The sequence below is a fragment of the Triticum aestivum genome, chromosome 3D, assembly GCF_018294505.1.
Source record: "Triticum aestivum cultivar Chinese Spring chromosome 3D, IWGSC CS RefSeq v2.1, whole genome shotgun sequence".
Classification (NCBI taxonomy): domain Eukaryota; kingdom Viridiplantae; phylum Streptophyta; class Magnoliopsida; order Poales; family Poaceae; genus Triticum; species Triticum aestivum.
Genome location: NC_057802.1, coordinates 120,691,770 through 120,711,075, shown reverse-complemented (window position 1 = coordinate 120,711,075; position 19,306 = coordinate 120,691,770).

Sequence of the window (19,306 nt, the reverse complement as noted above, 5' to 3'; positions counted from 1 at the left end):
GGGCTAGCAGATGTAGAGGGAAAGTAGGTGTAACTGTCCACCGGGAGTAAAGAGTTAATGCTTCTGAAAGACTGTGTCTCGGTCATCCATTTCTCAAACACCATGTAGTGCGAGATATCCAACGGAGGAGATCGAGTCTTATGGGGAAAAGTGTGCAAACCTCTGCAGAGTGTACAAACTAATCATGGTTAGCCGTGTCCCCGGTTATGGACATCTTGAGTATCTAGTACTTGGATTATCCTATTGTATCACATCACTCTAATTTAATTTGTTGGGTTGATAATTACTTTTAATTGGGATTGAGTTGGAGGTACCTTCTCAATGATGTTTCAACTACCATGATAGTTAAATAAAATTTATTCCTTTGTTGTAGGGAAAAATTGGCTTTTCGCAAAAACCATATAACCATAGAACCTCCACCAGCCATATATGCATGTAGTGATAGCATTATTCTGTTCATTGCTCTACTGTGTTATATTGCCAGCATATTCCATGTGCTGACCCGTTTTCGGGCTGCAACGTATTATGTTACAGACTTTTCAGACGACGAGTAAAGGTGCGATAGGTCGTTGTCATGCACTCAGCTATGCCGTTGGAGTTGATGGACTCACTTTATCTTCCAAGCCTTCCGCTGTTATCGAGTTAGATGGCCTTAAGCCATATTTATTGTAATAAGTTCTCTTTTGAGACATTCGATGTAATAGGTGTGTGATTGCTACTCTGTTATAAATCCTTCGAGTACTGTGTGTGTCAGCATTACCGATCCAGGGATGACACTGAAGCACAGACACTTGACCGTCTGTGGTCGGGTCGCTACATACGAGTACCTACGGATGTCTGAGAGCACAAACGAAGATGCCATGGTCAGGTTTGCAATTGCCGTGGTCGAGGTGTTCGGACCATAGTACCTGAGAGAACCAACTGTGGCAAACACCAAGAGGCTCTTGGCAATATCAGAAGCAAGAGAGTGGCTAGGTTTGCCGGGATCTCTTGACTGCATGCGTTGAAAATGGAAGAAACTTTTAATGGGCAATATCAGTGTCATGTTAAGAAGCCCACCATCATGCTTTAAGCAATTGCATCACACAATCTTTGGACTTGGCATGCTTTCCTTGGCATGCCCGGGTCTCACAATGACATCAATGTACTGCAGCGGTCACCATTGTTTGCGAGGCCAACGGGAGAAAAAACTCCTCCTTGCCACATACTGTTAATGGACATGAGTACAACATGGGCTACTATCTGGTTGACGGTATCTATCCTCCGTGGGCTACCTTTGTCAGCACCATCTCTAACCTAGTTGGCCAGAAAAAGGCTCACTTTGCCCAAAGACAAGAAGTAGCTGGAAAGGATGTTGAGAGGGCATTTGGAGTTCTGTAGGCCCGTTTTCCAGTTGTTCGTGAATTTGCTAAACAATGGGTTCCGGAGACCTTGTGGCAGTTGATTACATGTGGTGTGATCATGTACAACATGACCGTCAAGGATGAGGGTGACGATGTTGCCGCAGCTCTAGAATTTGAGAACATGGGTGATCCTATCCAACTTTCATACCAGAATCCGGCCACATTTGAAGAGTTTATTCAAGTGCATCAAATTTGGCATCGACCAACTCACGAGCAACTGAAGGAAGATGTGATTGGGCATGAGTGGGTGGTTAAAGGGGGACACAATTATTGGGATGTAATATTTTAACTTTTCGAATTTGAACTAAAGCTGCGTGCGGCTATTTGAACGTCTACACTCTATGTATGCGGCTATTTGATCGTGCAGACTTTAAAAAATGAGGGAGGCCGGAAGTATGTGGCTACGATTGGATGATGGCCTGCTCCATCCGTGTCCGCGGACTGGTCCCCCTGTCCGCGGACGGATGCGAGAGAAAATTTGCGGGTTGTCATTTGTCGGTGTCAAAACTGGCCGATCTTGGGTAGGGGGTCCCGAACTGTGCGGCTGAGGATCGAACGTAACAGGAGACAAAGGGGACACACTGTTTACCCAAGTTCGGGCCCTCTTGATGGAGGTAATACCCTACTTCCTGCTTCATTGACTTTGATGAGTATAGGGGTTACAAGACTTGATCTACCTCGAGATCGTAATGGCTAAACCGTAGATGTCTGGCCTCTACGGACTAAACCCCTCGGTTTATATAGACATCGAAGGGGGCCTAGGATTGTACATAGTCGGTTTACAGAGAAAGGAAACTACACATCTGGACGCCAAGCTTGCCATCCATGCCAAGGAGAGTCCCATCCTGACACGGGGGCAGCCCTTCTATCTTGTATCTTCATGGCCCATCAGTCCGGCCCATATCAAATTGCCCGGACACCCGAGGACCCCTTACTCCAGGACTCCCTCAGTAGCCCCTGAACCAGTCTTCAATGACGATGTATTCGGCACGCAGATTGTTTTCGAAATTGCAAGGCGGGTTCCTTCTCCGCATACAAAGCAGTCTTCTGAACAAGAGAACTATATCCGGCTCTGTACAATAGTCACAACCCTCAACCACAAGGATACAATACTTAATAAGGTATACCCAACGATGGCCCTTTCCGTGAAACGTCACGTCTCGCCTCTTTATTATTTCGAGCCATTTTTTGGCCTCCCGCTTCGTGTTTCGGGACGTAGCCACTATTGACACATCTTGTCAAAGCAGAGATCGTGCCCCCTTATTGCGGGATTTTCTTTGATACGAGTTTGGGTAATCCAACCGTGCCATACGCACGGCCCCTTTGGGAACAGGCGGGTTTTAAGGCTAGTGGGGGGCGCTTGATATTTGCTGCCTATATAAGCGGATAAAGATCCATCTTTTTATCCCACGCCTTCTTTCTTCCTCGGCCTTCCCATCCTAGAGATCCAGCGCCCAAGCCTCGACCTTTCCCACCGCCCAAATCTCCCAGCCATGTCTGAATCCGGTTCTCAGGGCAAGTGGGTGGCCTCCTCCGTCACGGACAAGGACATCAAGGAGCTTCCGGAGGTGAAGTATTTGACCGCGAAAATCGCCCATAGGCTCCCGGCCAAAGAGCAAATCACCCCCACACCAGAGCCCGGCGAGAGGGTTGTATTCATCCCTCACTTTCTCCGTGGCCTAGGGTTTCCACTTCACCCCTTTGTCCGTGGACTGATGTTCTATTACGGGCTAGCCCCAAACTCCTTCCTTCACATCTCGGCGTTCATCGTCGTGTGTGAGGTGCTCCTCCGCATTCCACCCCACTTTGGCCTGTGGCTCAAAGTTTTCAATGTGAAGCCGAAGGTGGTTGACGGGCAGCACGCCGACTACGGCGGCGCCATGGTGAGCAAACTCCCTAACACCACTTGGCCCAAGGGAGCCTTTGTAGAGACCGTGAAGGTGTGGCAGTAAGAATGGTTCTACATCACCGAGCCTCGCGGGACCACATGGGCGGCTGCCCCAGAATTTAGATCTGGGCCTCCCATGCGGCTCGCGTCTTGGACCAACAAGGGTCTGGACTGGGGGTCGACCGACGAAGTGATGACGCTGAAAAAGCGCATCAAGAGTATGATAAAGAAACACACCAGTCTCACCGACATGATTCAGGTGATGCTCTTCCGCCGGATCCTCCCATGCCAACGCCGACGTCTCCGCATGTGGGAGTTTAATCCGGACGGCCCCTGGACCCTACAATGCTTCTTTGGTACAACGCATGAAGATATTTGGAAACTGCTTTTTAAGGCCCAAAGGTCGTGGCTGGAGAAGACCGAAGACATTGGCCTTGACAGCGTACATCCGGCTACCGAGGTAGGCTTATCATTTTCAGACATAATTTCGATCCACGAGTCAAGGGGTATATTGAGACGCCTACTCCTTATTCAGGGCTGGATAGCGAAGGCGGAGCGGATCAGGTGTCTGACGCCGCTACCAGAAAACCCAGCCACTCCTTTGTTAGCGAGGATGCTAATCCCGGCGCCGTATCAGGTGCCAGAGAAGAAAACCAAGAAGAAAGGCAAGGAGCCCAAAGGTGGCCTCCGCCGAAAAGGCATTTCAGACTCTATGTCCGGAGACGCCGAAGCTCTCTCCTCCCACGAGGGAGACAAATACGATGAGGAGGAGGAAGAAGAGAGCAATTCCGCCCTAAGGGGAGGAAGAAGAAAAGGGCGGCCTCTATAGACACATGAGCGGAGGCTTCCAAGAGGGAGAAAATATCCCTCTCAGATGGTTCGGAAACAGACGCCAAAGCCCTCCCCGAATGGCACCCCAGATCGAAGCCCCTAGCCACATCGTAAGTACCCAAGGATACTATACGTATGTCTGGTTTCATAATCGTGATTCTAACATATTTATTTTGCGTGCCTCAGTCCGGCCCGCGATCTTCCCCAATCATCGTCTTCGGGGAATTCACTAGAGCCGGGGATGGTGGAGAGCGAGACGCCTCCACGAGCCTCCCCACCAACCGCTACGGACGACATCGAAGTGTTGTCTCGAAAAACCTCTCCAGGCCATGGGGAGGTGCGGGAGGCCGTCCAGATGGCGCCAGAGGGTAAAACCTCGGCTGCCGAGAACATGTTGGAACCAACCCCCATGGAGACTGATGATGGGGGCCATGACCAATCTGGCCCCCAGCCGAACACCATTCCGGAGATCAGTACGGCTCCAGACTCGAGCGGGCAACCCCCTTTTAAGGAGGGGGGAGCACCGACTCCACCGGCAACCTCCATTAATTCGGAGGCGCCGAACACTCTGACGGAAGCACTTCAACGTGCTTCCGTCATGGAGGAGCACCGTACCCTGATGGGTTCGGTGGTTGAGAAGATTCAGTCCGCCAAAAGCGGGCTGAATGGAGCCTTTACCAGCCTACTGACAGGCTTTGAGGTATGCGACGTAAGACGCCTTTTATATGAAAAAACTTGTGCCTGTATACAGATAGTAGCCCCTGAGACTATGTTCAGTTTTGAAAAAAGCCGAATAGAGGATCAAATGAATATCGCAGAAGGTGACATACATATCTATTAAATGTACAGGCTTCCCTGTTGGCAGCGACCGCCTAGGCCGCTGAAGTTTCCGAGCTCAAACGGAAGCTGAAGCTGGCCGATGTTGACCTCGACCGTATTAACAAGCGGTTTGATGAGGCGCAAGGTAGGTACTTGTACGATTAAAATAGTGTCTGAGCGTGGAGTTTTAAGCTAACGCACCCTCTTGTGTAAATGTTTTGCAGGTAGTGCGGCCGAGGTTGAGACTCTCAAGGGCGCCCTGTCACGAACCCAAGAGAAGGCAAGAGTTAGTGGAGCGGCAGCTGATAAAGTGGCTGCAGATTTGAAGGCCGAGCAGGCCACCCGCCGCCAGTATGAGGAGAGGGTGACCGAGGTCGAGCAAGAGCTCGAGGATGCTGCCCGCAAGTGTGAGGCCTTGGAGAAGGAGAAGAAGGCTCAAGCAGTCGAACTCTCCAAGGCTCTTCAAGAGGCCAGGGAGGCACGAAATGAGTCCCGGGCGGCTCGCGAGGCGATCAAGCGGGCTGAGTAGATAGCGGTTGGTAAGCCCTTTCTTTTGTAGAGTAAATTTGGCAGTCAAGAATATGCCCCGCTTACTTGATTGTGGAGTTCTCCAGATGTGTTTGCGGATCTTCCGGGGAGCTCCGCTGACGTTGCGAAGTTTTCCGGGCCCAAGAGGGGAACACGCCGGAGAAACTCTTCTGGTCGCAGTACCTGGCGCCAGAGCGTCCAACGCTGTTGAACGACCAGATGATGCAACTGATGGAGCTGCATAGGATGTCCGGACTGGCCATGAAGGACATCATAGTTCGGCTATGGCCCGCCGAACCCGTTCTTGGTAGCTACTTCGGCTTGGTCAGGCGGCTTACCGATGCTCTATCGCGAATTGAAGCTGTTAAGCGCTCCTCGTGTATTGAGGGTGCCCGGATGGCCTTTGCTTGTGACAAGATGCATTGGGAAAAGATGAAGGACCCCGTCGTAGCAGTTGAAGGACCGCCCGAAGGCAAGGACTATCGCAAGCCGGAGCACTATTTTGAAGATGTCCTAGAAGGTGCCCGTTTGATAGAGGGTCAATACTCGAAGGATATGATATTTGAATGAATGTATCCGGGCTGACCAGACTTTGTGTTTATGAAACAAGGCCTTTGTATAACGTACTTTTGTGTTTATCTCAAATTATTTTCCTCCTGTGCGGCCGCTTTTTGTATCTGAAAGTTTGCCAATCGTCGGCTTCGGCCCCCATGTAGATACTATGGGGGTGTTCGGAGTAGCACATGACCACACTTGTTCCAACGTCTTGGTCCGTAAAGGAGGTGATCGTGCGGCGAACTAGGCAATCAGACTATGCGGCTTTACCACTCTCACTTAGCCATAGGAGTTTGACAATGGGATTATAGGCATAGCCCCTGGTGTGGTTCGGCTATCCGAACTTGGGTTCTTTAGACGCCTGACTAGTTGGAGGCCAGTCCTTTGTATAATACGGAAAAAATCGCGAAAGATTTTAGTAAGTCACCGAACCGCGGACCAGCTCTCGCTATATCATGACAGTCAGTTTTCGGCTTTCTCTACTGAGGTGTTTTGACCGGACGAACCAGAAACACAGTCGCAGCAGTTCTCCCTTTACTACCTTAGCCGATTAAGCGGAACGTAAGGTGGTAACCACAGGAGCCGGGCAACACAACTATTGACCAAAGACATGATTCGGAGCCGATGCATATAATGCGGTAATCGGGACGCCGAAGTGTACTACAAAAGTGTTTGGACTTTTTCCTTTTGAATATATGTGGCCGAATAAAGCCCCTGGCAATTAATGCCAATGTGTATATATCAATCAATCGTGAAGATAGAATACAGATTATGGAATAGGCCAATACCGAATAAGGTAGGACCAAACTGTTTCCGCTATATTCTGATTGATACGTGCTCTTACAGAGAATGCCATCATCATCAAGGCTATGTTACATGCCAAGAATTTGAGACCAAGGGAAAGCTGTATACAGGTCCTAAAAAAGGAAAAGGTGATCTTGAAGATCCTTTGGACAATCTGCCGCACGTATGCGCTGCTTTTTGCCTCGGTGTATGATCCTTTGAGAGGATCGACGATCGAGTATACATAAGGGGCCTAGAAAAAGGGCCCTTGGTACCATCGAAAAGTGATTTGGGTTGTAAAGAACCTGAAAAATAAAAATAAGAAGAAACAAAGGAAGGGTATGAGGGTCCGGATAGGGTCGAGCCGTATTGTGGACCTTTCCTTTAGTGTGCCTCCGTCCTTGCCCATGGTATCTTTAGTGCATAGTTATGTATGCGCGGTACGTATGCCGTAATCAGGTTGGGGTCTTGACGGAGGCCGAATTGCTAATCTCGCTCTGGACGAGCCGGACTGTCATTCTGCATGGTAGACCGGACTTGTTTGATAGTGTCCGGGGGCTTGACTGCCGATGTAGTATTCGGTTTGATAAGGCCACCATGTACTTCAGCTGCGAGGGCCGCGGTATGCTCCTCAGTACGGAGGGAGCGCTCCATGTTTCCATTGACTGTTATAACGCCGCATGGTCCGGGCATCTTGAGCTTTAGATAAGCATAGTGTGGGCCTGCATTGAAGCGGGCGAACGCGGTTCGTCCGAGCAGTGCATGGTAGCCACTGCGGAAAGGGACGATGTCAAAGATCAAGTCTTCGCTTTGGAAATTATCCGGTGAGCCGAAGACTACCTCCAGCGTTATGGACCCTGTGTAGCAGGCCTCTACACCGGGTATTACTCCTTTAAAGGTAGATTTAGTGGGCTTGACTCTTGACGGATCAATGCCCATTTTACGGACAGTGTCCTGATAAAGCAGGTTGAGATTGTTGCCGCCGTCCATGAGGACTCATGTGAGGTGGAATCCGTCGATGATTGGCTCGAGGACCAATGCTACCGAACCTCCATGAAGGATACTGGTCGGGTGGCCTCTGCGATCAAAAGTGATCGGACAGGCTGACCATGGGTTGAATTTTGGGGCGACTGGCTCTATGGCGTAGACGTCCCTTAGTGCGCGCTTGCGCTCCCACTTGGGGATATGAGTGACATAGATCATATTCACTATTTTTATCTCGGGGGGGAATTTCTTTTGCCCCCCTGTGTTTGATGGGCGAGGCTCGTCATCATCCTCGCTAGGCGGCCCTTTCCCCTTGTGTTCGGTGTTTAGCTTTCTGACTGTTTAAAGACCCAACAATTTCTTTTGGTATGATTGGCAGGCTTGTCAGGGGTGCCATGGATCTGGCAGGGCCCATCTAGTGTTCGGTCCAAACTAGATGGACCATCTTTGTTTCCTTTGAATGGCTTCTTCCGCTGACCAGATTTAGAACCACTGGATCCGGTGTTGACCGTTATGTCTTCAGTATCTTCATTGTTGTTTCGACGCTTGTGTTTATTGCGTCGTGGCCTGCCGCTGCCATCTCTGGATTCAGAGGTGCTGGAGTCGCTGGTGATGTTGCTTCGACGAGCTAGCCAGCTATCCTCTCCCGCGCAAAGGCGGGTCATAAGTGCCGTGAGAGCTGCCATGGACTTCGGTTATTCTTGGCCGAGATGTCGGGCGAGCCACTCGTCCCGGACGCTGTGTTTAAAGGTCGCGAGGGCTTCGGCGTCCGGACAGTCTACAATTTGGTTCTTTTTAATTAAGAACCTGGTCCAGAGCTTCCGGGCTGACTCTCCGGGTTGCTGGACCATGTGACTAAGGTCATCGGCGTATGGAGGCCGAACATAGGTACCCTGGAAGTTGTCTCTAAAGGCATCCTCCAAATCTTCCCAGCTACCAATGGAGTTTTCTGGGAGGCTGTTTAACCAGTGTCGTGCTGGTCCCTTGAGTTTGAGGGGGAGGTACTTGATGGCATGGAGATCGTCACCGCGAGCCATGTGGATGTGGAGAAGAAAATCTTCGATCCATACCACGCGATCTGTCGTTCCATCGTATGATTCAATGTTCACAGGTTTAAACCCTTCTGGGAACTGGTGCTCCATTACCTCATCAGTGAAGCATAAGGGGTGTGCAGCGCCTCTGTGTCGGGCGACGTCACGACGCAGTTCGGATGAAGTCGGTATGTGGTTTTTGGCCCGGGTGAGGTTGTGCCTGTCGCGCCAGGCCTAATGGTCTTCTTCTCGTGTTGGGGCACGCCCCCTTGATCCATAGATTGATCTGGCTTGGCCTGCTCTATTGTCCAGGTCCTGTCGTAGGTCGTAGGTCTATCCTGGAGCCGCTGTCTCTCTGCCTCTACGGCGAGGTGGTGCGGGTTGGTGTTCGGCGTAGGTGGCCGCTTTATCTCGCCCGTGTGGTGGCCGGTCTGGTTCATCAGCACGGTCATGTCTTGACGGTATGGGCTCGAGGGCCTCGTCGTCAAATTGTGGTAGTAGCCGACGCTTCGGATAACTCTTTGCTGGGAGTTGAAGGCCATACTCTTCGGCAGCTAGGACTGTGATCCATCTGTCATTGAGTGTATCCTGTTCAGCTTGGAGCTATTGCTGCTTCTTTTTTAGGCTTCTCGCAGTAGCGATTAGCTGGCGCTTAAAGCGCTCCTGCTCGAGTGGTTCCTCTGGCACGATGAAGTCTTCGTCGCCGAGGCTCACATCATCCTCGAAGATCGGTAGATAGTTACTATCCTCCGAGTCCTCGTTCCCGACCGTATCGTCAGGGTTAACTTGCCCTTCCTCCCAATCATCATGTTCGGATGTTGGCTCGACGGGGGCTTCGGGGTCTTCGGCGTTCTCCGGAGTGTTATTGTCTCTGGTGTCGGTATTGCTGTCTTTTTCACGACGCGATTTTGAGCGGCGCCGCTGACGTCGACGCTTTGGAGGTGCCTCAGCAGGCTTATCCTCAACCGGATCCTTCCTGCCGTCACCGTCATCCTCTTTCGGTGTGTCCACCATATACACGTCATATGTGGAGGTGGCCGTCCAATGTCCGGTAAACAGCGGGTCTTGGCCTTGTTCGTCTCCGGCATCGTCGTTCATGCCATCGATGTCTTCGGAGGCGTAGTCCAGCATGTCAGTTAAATCTTCGACAGTGGCTATGAAGCGGGTGGTGGGTGGGACGTAAAATTCCACGCTTTCAGCCCCTAGTCCAGGCTGGGCATAATTCGGAGGTGATTCCTCTGTGATGGCGAGGGATCGCATTAAGTCTAGCGCCTCGTTTAGGAGCGAGTTTTGGACGCGGAAACGAGAGTCCGTGGAGCTAGAGTCCGGGGGCGAGTCCGGCCTTTGAGTGATAGGAGGAACCTGGTCTGATTCCAAGTTTGCTGCGAAAACAATCGCCTCCGGATCTTCGATAGTGCGGTTTGCAGCGGAGAGTCCAGTGGGATCCAAACTCCCGTCTTCGGACATGGCGGTTCCCTCTGGATCTAAGGCCAGAGCGGTGGTCGGGGCCGCGGACCCTTCGAAGATCAAGTCTCCTCGAATATCGGCGACATAATTTAGGTTCCCGAAACTGATCTGATGACCATGGGTGTAGCTGTCGATCTGTTTGAGGTGACCAATCGAGTTGGCACGCAGAGCGAAGCCGCCGAACACAAAAATCTGGTTGGGGAGAAAAGTTTCCCCGGAAATAGCATTGTTGTTGATGATAGAACAAGCCATCGAACCTTCTATCGACGGCACAGTGGAACTCTCAATGAAAGCAGCAATGTCGGTGTCAAAACCGGCCGATCTCGGGTAGGGGGTCCCGAACTGTGCGTCTGAGAATCGAAGGTAATAGGAGACAAAGGGGACACGATGTTTACCCAGGTTCGGGCCCTCTTGATGGAGGTAATACCCTACTTCCTGCTTGATTGACTTTGATGACTATAGGGGTTACAAGAGTTGATCTACCTCGAGATCGTAATGGCTAAACTCTAGATGTCTAGCCTGTATGATTATCTTGGCCTCTACGGACTAAACCCCCCGGTTTATATAGACACCAAAGGGGGCCTAGGGTTGTACATAGTCGGTTCATAGAGAAAGGAAACTACACATCTGGACGCCAAGCTTGCCACACGCCAAGGAGAGTCCCATCCGGACACGGGGGCAGCCCTTCTATCTTGTATCTTCACGGCCCATCAGTCCGGCCCATATCAAATTGCCCGGACACCCGAGGACCCCTTAGTCCAGGACTCCCTCACCATTGGAGATGCCCTAAGGCCTCATAGGACCAGTGCAGCAGAACAACAACCGCCGCCGATGAAGAGTAGCGTGGATTGGAAGGATCCAACTTGAATACACACAAACGTAAATAACGAACTACGACCAGATCCGAGCAAATCCACAAAGGAAATATCTGCCAGAAACACTCCTCCACACGCCAACCGACGATGCTAGACACACCATCAGGATTGGGGCTAGGCAGGGAGAACGATATTCCATCTCCAGGGAGCTTCCACAGTCTCGTCTTCCTGAGCAGGACACAAACCCTAATAAAACTCGAAGGAACATCTAAAAACAAAGCCCTCCCGCTGGCAAGGACCAGAATCCACCATGCTGCCATGGCCCTAAGGCCTCCAGAGACGAAGCGAATCGGTGGGAGGCAGACTTTTCTCAGGGAAGGAGACGGCTGTAGTAAAGTAGCTTGCATGCTGACAAGCAAGCTACTTGCACAATTTGTGTCGGTTCCGGAGATGATGTTGCCAACTGTACAACTTTCCAATAGGATTTCATTTGGTTGAATATGGATTCTAATTCCAAGTCTTATGTCTCGATGATAATGGGATTTAACAATTGAAATGATTTCTATCCCACTATAATTTTGAAGTGTAAGAAATATTAAGGGCCCGTGTGGTTACTTGTTTGAGCATGAATTTCAGCCTTCTTGCATCTGTGGCCTTGATGAGCCTGGCTGAGTGAATATAGGAGCCTGCCTGAGCAGAAACACATTGACGGGTGTTTAGTTGCAAGCCTATGCTACTCAGATGCAAACTGTTGGTGTCTGGTTACATACAAGACATGCGGTGTTGTAATATCTTGTTGTAGTGGTGAGATCTAGCACACACACTCAACATAGGCACAACATAGCAATTTCAACAAGCATTAGCCAAACAATTTAACAACCATAGTCATGATAACGACAGTCTTAAACAAACATGCCCCTAGGGATTAACCACACATAGTCTTAAACAAAAAATCACTACTAACACAAATACATTAAAGAACTGGACAAGTGCCTCGTCGTGCTTCTTGCACATGACCACCACCTCGCTGTCGGAAAGGTCAAAGGCGATCACATTGAAGGTGACAGGAGTCAGTACCTTGAAGGTGACGAGGTATCCGATCTGCAGCTGGTGAGCTACAGTGAAACCAACCGACCCTTTATCAAGGGTGAGCCTATCGTTGACCATCCGGAGTGTGATTCTGCTGGCACAACCGGTGTTTGCCCTCATAACGACTTCTGGTGGGAGGATGTGCATGTACTTGCTAAATTCACAGGGGATCGACAGACACTCCAACTTAGTTGCTTGAATGACCTTGCAGAGGTGCGATGGATTTGATTCCTTTTAGCAGCGCCGCCCTCCTCCGCCTCCTTTTCTTTTGATCGATTTCCCTCTACAACCAACTTGCCCTTTGGGAAGTTGCCGTCAGCAACATTGCCGAGGACAGGCTTCTCGGTAGAGTACTACATTGAACAACTGAACAAGATCAATGGAGCTTTTATTGAACAATCTAACCCTAAATTGACATGGTAATCGACCAAAATCTAACCCTATATCGACATGGTAACTCACCAAGATCTGACACTATATTGACTACATATGTAACATAATCTATATGTATGTCAACACCCAAATCTGATTGGACTTCAACACCGAAAATGGATCCTTGGACCCCCAAATCAACCCCTTAACTGATGCTCTAAATGGACACCAATATGGATGACCAAATCATTCTCTTAATTGATACCCCAAATCAAATCCTAAATCAAATGCGCAAAGTTTAAATCCATGCCTAAATACACCCCAAATCAAAGCCTAAATCAGGGAGACAAGGCTTACCACCATTGACGAAGCATTGGCGGAGGGAAGATAAAGCGATGATGAAGCTGGTGGTCGCTGTCAGTGCTCGCCATCCAAATCTTTTCCCCTATAATGCTCTCCACCACCTGCGAGAGAGTGGAGAGGGGGAAAAGTGAGGGTTGAGAAAGAGGTGAGGGGATTTATGGCGCGGCTCCAGGAAACAACGCACCTTCTCTCGCATGTTCCCACCCCTATAGTCGGCTGCAACCTCATGGCCTCTTTGCGCTCACTTAGGTCAGGCTCGCTGGAAAAAGCTGATTCGGTTGTTCCTTTGGAGCCAGGCTTTGGAATGCTTTAAGTTTGATGCGATGCAGGCCGAGACGATAGCGCAGACAACCAAACGGGCCAAAATTGCATCACGGGGGCTAGCTGAGGGGGATGCATGCAACCAAACAGGCCCTTACCAACGCTAAAATGAGGATGAACATAACTCAGAACATCTACTACTTAGACGTATACCCACATTGTGCATTAAGCTGAACCATGCCGGTTCACATGTAAAGTAAAACTAAAGGAGAACTTCAAAATGCTAACTTTGTCAAAAGGTTCACTATTTGCAACGAAACAAAGTTTCACAACAACAATAAATGATCACAATACATAAAAGGTTGGCAACGTGAGATGTTCGGATCCGGTGGGCATTAGAGGGATGTATTGTTGAACTAGTGATTGGGGTGAGGCTAGGGTTAGGGTTCAAGAAAAGGATAAAATGTGTGTGTGTGTGTGTGTGAGAGAGAGAGGAGAGAGAGAGAGGTGATGAGAGGAGAGGTGGAGAAGGAGACCTACCCTTGGAAGGAGGTGAAGTTGACTGCAGCGCTCATCCGTGTCTGAACGAGATTACATAGGAGAAACATGAGGTTCTGAAATAATTGGGGTCGGGGAAGAGAGGAGTGGAGAAAGAGGTGAGTCGGCTCACCGAGAAGTCTCGCCAGCAACGGGGAAGCAGGGCAACATAGGGATGAAGTGGAGGCGAGAAGGGAAAAAGGAGGTAGATGAAATGTAGCAGGGTGAGAGGTTACAGGAAATCCAAAAGAATGACAACTAAAAGAAGTGAATCTGTTTTAGCTTTCCTAACCCTCTATGCAATCATAGATTGAATTCCAACACCCAATTCCGGAATACCCAACCATGTCGATTTCATAATTCCATGAACTCTAACCCAAATGATAGGTGCCAAATGAGCTTTTAATAAATGTTACTTCATTTAGGATGGACTTGTCTTAAATGTTGGTATCATCGTGTACATATATAGCGGGTTCCAGCCAACATGAATCAATCATTGGTATAATGAGCCGATAATACTTTACTCATTAAGTAGTAGGGGATTAGTCGGTGTTTGCAAACTTAAGTTCAAATATCAAAGAAGGTGTTGGTATTGTCAAAGGAGAGGAAGTGTTGCTGAGATGATGGTAATATTGAAGGGATGAAGCGTTGAAAGTTTACATCAATTCTGTTACTAAGATATTTTTGCACCACATGTTGAGAACTTGGTTTTCGTGGATGAGATGAAAGTTATGAAATACTATGTTACCGGTGGATGACAATGTTACTTTAGAGGCTGAACTCTCGGAACATGAGGTAATAAACTCGGGCATTCCGATGGAGCATAGTTTGCCCTTTTGTTCAGATCATTTTCCCACAGTATTCCACCATATTTTTTGGGAGGTTATTAATGGCAATCTTCTCACACGTTTTTTGGATTTCCACAAAGTTACATTTCCTATGTATAGTTCGAATTATGTATGAGCCGCCTAAAGGTCCAAATATTTTCAAAAGAGCAGGCCCCAATCGGGGTAAGGTAGTGGTTGAACGTCATTCAACCAACACAGACGATGGCTTTGAGCAGGGCTATACCATGGAATGTGTAGTTATTCTGCATGGCACTATTCATGGGTAACACACTACAAAGATGGGTGTGGTTATTTCCAAAATTGACTTTGAGGAAGCTTATGATAAGGTGTGATGGTCTGTTTTGGAGCACGACATGTGAATCAAGTTTTTTCCCTGATTTGGAGGGCTTGGTCAACAACTTTGTCAAACAGGGCAACACTACCATTAAGTTAAATGAGCCAATGAGGAGGGTTGTTTCGTGCTCTTATTCACCACCTAGTAGATGAAAAAACATGATTTACAATGCAATGCTGACACAAGTCTTTTATGGATTATGTTTTGGCCATAGTAGCTTATGTGGAATAAATATAAGAGTGTTTGAACAACTATCTAGGTTAATGGTTAATTTACACAAAATGGAGCCATGCAATTTTGGAAAAGCTAAGGAGCATGAACTCAAGTATACCCAAATTTATGGCAAGGGGTTGAATCCATTCCCCTTTAAATACCTTGAAATTCCAATACCCCCCGAGAAGCTTCATAATCGGGAACCGAAGGAAATAAAAGGTCCTCTTGAGAAGGGTCCTATTATTGGTGGTCCAAGAGCCTTTGCTATGGTAGTCATCCAGTCTTGATTAAGTTAGTACTGACTAGTCTCTCCTTTTTTATGATCCCCGTTTGGAAATCCTGGAAGGGGTTCAGAAGAATCTATATTTTAATCATTCTCTAGCTTCTTTTTGCAGTAGGATTAGCATAAGAGCTATACCATTTAACACAATGGGAATTTTTGCATACTCCTAAGCACCAAGGTGGCCTAGGTATTCAAGATTTGTATATCAAAAGGAAGTTTATATTAAGTAAATGAGTTTTTAAACTATGAACTGGTGGTGGAGTTTGGCAATGGCTCTTGCAAAGCAAGTACTTGGGGGTCAAAAACCACTAACGTCAATTAAAGACAAACTAAATGATCCATATTTTTAGAAGGGCCTCAACTAGAGGATGTGTTCAGTGATTTCGGTTTGTTTCATATAGGGAATGCCAAATCAATGAGATTTTTGTAGAGGATAGTGGATAGGGGGCATGCCCGTTCCGACTAGGTACCCATGTTCATTTATTAATGTTTGTTATGAGGACGTCATGATAGTCATTTTTATTTTGTGTGGAAACCCTAGAGGTTGACTTCATTAGCCTCTTGGTAGTCTTAATTTATGAAACTGAAATGAAATCGTCCTCAAGATTCCATATGCATAACTAACTTAGAGGAGGAGTTAATTAAGTGGGCCCTGCATACCGGCGGATTTAATTTCTTGCTGGTCTCGCGGCGGCTCGCGAGCCTTCTTCGCTGGGCATACCCCGGTAGAACGACACCTCACCACCCAAGTCCTGGTTAACTCTCTTGCATTCTTTTTTCAAGATCTTGCGTTGTATCAAAGTCCTCTATTTCCCGTCATGGTATGTATGATAAAACCATATATGCGCTTCTTGATGTCGTATCTGGTCCTTATGCCTCCAGTCATATTCGCTGTCGTTGTTCCTTCCAAGGAGTATACCTCTTGTCCCCTTGGGGGCAGGGCACATGTGAACGTGTTGTGCATTTGGGCGCAATTGGATCATGCAACATCTTTGTGGGGGCCTATTAATGTACATTCACCGACCTCCTTTTCTCTTATTCTATGTTGGGATGTCTAATCTTGTCATGTTTCTTGCGTGCTTAAACCTTGCGAGGTTGTCGCAGTATTGGCTGTTCTCTTGCATTCTACAACTGTATTTTACTTCGTCTTTCATCGACATGATTCTTTGGGGCACTTTCCTGCTAGAGTGGCTCAACCCCCGAGAAGTTTCATCGGGACCATTTTCTCATGGATCTCATATTTGACCGCTGCATCCTTAGTGAAGGAATATCTTGTGATATGAAGGTTGCGACATTGGTAAGAACTACACCGTACCTTGGTCGGTCTTTTCTTTCTTCATGCTGGCTACTTAATCTTGTCAGATTACCATCTTTGGCCCATATGGAATATACATATGTCGTTGACCATATCCTTTCTCTTCTAGCGTTAAGCTATTTCTTGTTGTTTCTATCAAATGGAAGGCATCAAGTGCTTATTTGCCGGGTAAGCCCTCGTGCTTTTCTTTGGTTTTGTCCTCGTGTGCCGTAGTTCTTGATGATTCCTCATCCAACGGGGATGATGAAAAAAAGACATATATCCCTCAAAATTACTGTCATTCAGATGAAATCCACGTGTGGCAATGATGCCTGCAAACAAAACAACTAGTTTGTGAGAAGAACCTTCACTAGTATTGATCAAATTCTCGACCACTCTTTGTTAGCTAGTGCCAGACACATCGAGACATAGACCATTCCAAAAGGGGTGACTCTACGAATCATACATCCCCTACAGTTTGAAGTATAAGACATATTTCGATGGTTCAACATGTCATACGTAGGTAATTATTGTTGAGCCAGATGCCAAAGAAATAAATTCAGCTTTGAAGGAACATGATTTTCCAAAGTTGTACCCCATTGTTGAGCCAGATGCCAAAGATGCGGTCATTATTGGATGATCCCACTAATTCGTCCAACCAATTACCCCTACTGCATTTAGTTTGTAACAAAATTTTATCCGCTGACTGAACAGTAACCATACCTTTTTTTTTCTTTGCTCCAAGACCAAAAATCCAAGATACATCACGTGCAAAGCTATATGAACAACATATCAATGGCATCCATGCATGGTAGAATATATTTCGTGTCATCTCCTCCCTCCAGCATGCGGACGTCTCATAAATGAGTTCGCGGACAACTTGAGGGCCATCAATAGGTGAAATAGTGATCGGCCACATAGAGCTCTCCGGCGGGAGCTAGTTGTGGCTCCAAATGTTAGTGCTTGCACTATCTTCTATTCTCCTAATAGGGTTTTGTGCTAGAACACCTCGACCCTCCAAAATTGATCTCCACACATGCGATGGATGGATTCCCAAATTTGCATCATGAATTTTGGTATGCGGGAATTAAACACTATTCAAATTCTTGCACATAAGCACGCTCCATGCCTATCAGCCTACAAAGAAACTTGAAAAGTTCCAAATCACAAAACCCAATACCTCCCATGAATCTTTGTCAAGTCATAACCTCCCAAGATACACATGCCACTTTTCTTGCTCCCCATTTTCAACCCCACCAGAACTTTCAAATGACGGAATTTATATGCTCACGCAACTCCCTTGGGAGTTTGAAACATGCCATGGAGTACACTGGTAAGACTTGGACAACAGATTTAACCACAACCTCCTTGCCTCTTGCAGATAAAAGTTTATCTAGCCACCCTTGGGCATTTTTGCAAATTATGTCCTTGAGGCATTTAAAAGTATGATGCTTCGATCTCCCCACATCATGAAGGCACGCCTAAGTACTTTTCACTTAGGGATTCATTTGTGACATTCAGTGAGAGGTTTACCTCCTCTCTAAGAGATTTTGGTTATCCATTACGAAAAAAGTAAAGTTTTTTCAAGGTTAATTCTCTAACCTAAAGCATTGAAATATGTATCCAATGGGTGTGATAGCTTCGCCGCCCCTTCGAGACTTGATTTTTCAAAACAACAAACTCTCATCTAGAAAAAGTAAATGGCTCACTACACAGATTCCCCCACTTTGCTTCCACACACATTCGATGACTGATCATTAGCTTTGAGGAGGCACAAAAGTGCCTTTTTGCCAACAAGAAGAGCCAGGGTGAAAGAGGATATACCCGGCGGATACCTCTTGATGGTTTGAATCCATCTAGTTTTTTTGCCATTAACATAACCGAGAAAGAGACTGAGCCCACCATACCCATCACTACAGAAATCCACTGATGATTGAATCAAAGTTTCTTCATGACTGTCTGAAGATAATACCACTCCACCCGGTCATATGCCTTCACCATGTCTAATTTGAGAGCACATAACCTGTGCTTCTTTGCCTTATTTCTTTTCATGGAATGCAAACATTCATAAGCAGAAATTATATTATCAGCAATTAAACGTCCTGTCCAAAAGCAAACTACTCCTCTGAAATGATTTCCGACATGATTTGCTTCGAGCGGTTTGCAATGACTTGAAGCATATCTTGTATAGGACATTACAAAGGCTTGTTGGACGAAACTATGCCAAAGAGGAGGGGTTAACTACCTTTGGGATGAGCACGATAATGGTGCTATAGACTCTGCACTATCAACCCCTTACACTGTGCGCAAAACGACATTAGTAACATCATCTCCACACATGTCCCATTTTGTTCTAATTTTTTTTGAGATGGATAAACATTTGGACACGACAATTTTAAAGGAAACATTTGAAAAAGAGCTATTCTCACCTCTCGGAAGTAAGGCACTGTGAGAACTGAGTTCATAGCCTCTGTAACCTTAACGAGAACCGTTTCAACGACCTAGTGCAACTTAGATACACCCTCTCTTTGGAAAAGATTTGCTTCGAACTCAGTAACCAGAACTTCCATCTAAATTGTGTCTTCAATTACCAGGCAATTCACATCAG